Raw genomic sequence first — 2953 nt, 5'->3', positions numbered from 1 at the left:
TGATTCACTAATAAGCAGGTTCTTGCAATACAATAGATAATAGAGCATTAAAATATTTTCTTTATGATACAACCAATACATACAACACGCACCTTCCTCAATTTCTAAAACGATTAGGAATTGTGGAACTTCCTTTTGCATAAAACCCTTTCCTCTGCATGAAGCCCTGAGGTGAAAGGCTATCCATGCTAAAGCTGTCATCACAAGTCTCAGTTCTGTATTAGAGGATAGCTATATGTTTAAAAAATTTTATAAAGAAATGTGGCAACTTATAAAACTGCTCTGTACAGTTTTAACGAAACGTTCCCAGACCAATTCAGCCTAGGATGACCCTATAAAAACACTGTCCTTTGGACACTTGCTCGTTTGGGGATGAAGCCCCTTCCCAGCTCTCCTGCTGCCTCTTCTGTTGTCCTGGTCGTGGCTCCAGCCAGGTGGTTCCTGTCCTCACGGAAGTGACCATCTCCGTGTCCTCTGGGTGCTGCTCACGGCTATCGTGTCTGCTCCTGGGCAGGGAGGAGAGCTCTGCCTGGTTGACGCAGCGATGATGGTGTCTTGACGCCATTGGGAGCTTGGAGACTCTTGATAACGATGATTATGTGACTGAACTGATGGGGAAATCCTGACTGATCCAGCCATGGAGAAGCACATTCCCCGCCCTATGGCATCTGTCTCATCACTGCTTGTTTCTGAACGTTTTCTGGAGGAGAGAGAGATCTCCCAATTGCCTGTGGTGATGGGGCCATGTTATCCAGGCCCTTCCGTGTCTGTGAGGAGATGTAGAGGCCGGGCTTGAATGCCCACATGACGCTGGACTATGACGACTCACATCCTGGGAGGCATGGCTACTTCCTGAGGAAACTGGGTTTTGCTGGGCCTTCCAAAGAGTTGTTTTGCATTAAGTAGATTCGTTGCATAAGTAACAGATAGTCCATGTTGGAGATTCACAAATGCAAACCGCTTTGCTTTGCCATCCTACCTTCTGGGATTTTCACTGTTATCACTGGCCCCGCCTGGCAGGAAGGAATCCGCTCCCACCACCGCCGCCACCGCTCGGTGCCGCCCTCCCGCGTGAGGCCAAGGGGTCTTCCTGATGCTCCCACTGCACACTCTCCGAAGCCCAAGTCCTCCCCAACCAGGCGTCCCTAAGTAAATGTCATCACGCTCCTCTGACCAGCATCAACCCAGTGCGCAAGCTGGGAGGCAGGCGCTCCATGAAAGCCAGGGCTCCCAGGGAGGCTCGTGGAGCAGGCATACCCGCACCCATCACACTGGCCTGCGGAGCGCGGAGGCCTCCCTGGACTGAGGGACCTGGGAAGGACACAGCGGCCGCCTTGGAAGGTGGCCCTGAACGACGGGTCCCTGTGCTCAGCGACCAGGAACACTGTGTCCTCAGCCCGCTGGCCTCAGCGCCTGCACCATTCTCTACAGACAGTGCCCTAGTGCCAGGCCCAAGGGGACCCAGCAGGGACCTCCTCCTCCCCAGATCACGCGGCCAGGCATCTGGACCAGAGTCTTTGAGCGACTGGCAGCAGAGGCTGGAGCCCAGGATGCTCAGAGAAGGGAAGGGACCCGGAGGGGCAGTGCCAAGGCCTTGAGGTGAGATTCTCCCTGTACCTGCCCCGCCCAATGCAGAACCGGAAATGCTGCAGAGCTGGGGGTGCAGGACGCTGCCTGTGTGACCTGCCACTGTGTGCCCGCTTCCGCACTTGGAACCCGTCCGGTGCTTTCTAACAGGGCGCTGCTCTCCTTCCATGAGGCACTTACCACGCACTGGACCCTTTACACTAACTCACACCATCCTCACCACACCTAGTAGGTGGGTGCATTGCAACCCCATTTCACAGATGAAGGCAGCGAGGCACACAGAGGTCCATCATGTGCAGTCTCACTGCTGCAGGGACTCCTCCTGCTGCCTCGTGATGCCTCTCCAGGAGGCCTCCTGTCCCCCTACCATAACGGTGGCTGCACTGGTCTCTGTCTGTCCCCCAGCGGAGCATGCTCACCGGCACCTGGGTGCTCCCCCTGGCCACTTACATGCCTGTATGTTCCGGACACTACCCACAGATACCTGCTTGCTGAGCTGCTGGTTCTCCTTCTCCAGCTCCCGGCGCTGGAGGCTGCTCTCCTGCAGGGCCAGGGAGGCGTCCTGCAGCCCCTGGATGGTGCCCTGGAGGCTCTGCTTCTCCTGGTCCAGCTTCAGGAAGCAGCTGGAGGCTGAAGAGTAAAGGGGAGTCAGAGTCCATATTCCAGAGGCCTCAGCTTCTGCTCTCTGTCCCCAGCCCTGAGTCGGCCATCACCCTGAGCCCTAGGTTTGGGGGGCCGGGATGGTCATCTGGGTGCCCTCCCTCTTTCCCAGGGTGCTGTTGCTGTCTGCACATGAGGGTTCCTCGGGCGGTTATGGCCCCTCTGCTGGCTCCACTGGGATTGTTAGGGAAGCAAGCAGAGCTTAAGAAGAAAGCAGGTGATGGTAGAGAGAAGCCAATGCAAAAGTTCAAGATGATGGAACTGCTGGAACCACTTTTTTACAAAGTTGTAACCTGACCATCAAGTCAAGGATTGCAGAGACTAACAGATGGCAAAGAGAGTGTGTTCTCCGTGCCAGCCTCAGCGTGGTGGGAGTCCGGGAGGCTCAGCCGAGGGTTTAGAGGGGACAGGATCATTGACCCGCATGTCTGTGGGTGGAAGAGGCTATGGGACACATATGCCCAGTACTTGCCACCTCTGGGTAAATTCCTTCAGTCAGAGATTTCATTTTGTACTTTCACAATTGCATTGAAAAAGAATGAGACAGGGACACAATGTCATTAAGAGTTCTCATTAGGGCCCTTGAGATAATTGCCGATAGGCTACTAGAGACCAGCCACTACGATGTCCAATCCAGTGACGAGAGCGAGAGCTGCCAGGAGACAGAAGAAGACCAAATTATCCCAAGAAATAGCACATGCTGCTG

At 54.8% G+C, this 2953-nt stretch overlaps 1 pseudogene; it reads right to left on the bottom strand.

Moving 5' to 3' along the window:
* Positions 1–321: 321 nt before the first annotated feature.
* On the bottom strand, positions 322–2663 carry LOC102429795 (annotated as a pseudogene).
* Between the last annotated feature and the right edge of the window lie 290 nt (positions 2664–2953).

The sequence above is a fragment of the Myotis lucifugus genome, unplaced genomic scaffold (assembly GCF_000147115.1).
Source record: "Myotis lucifugus unplaced genomic scaffold, Myoluc2.0 scaffold_1464, whole genome shotgun sequence".
Lineage (NCBI taxonomy): Eukaryota > Metazoa > Chordata > Mammalia > Chiroptera > Vespertilionidae > Myotis > Myotis lucifugus.
This window is presented reverse-complemented; position numbering and strand designations above follow the sequence as displayed.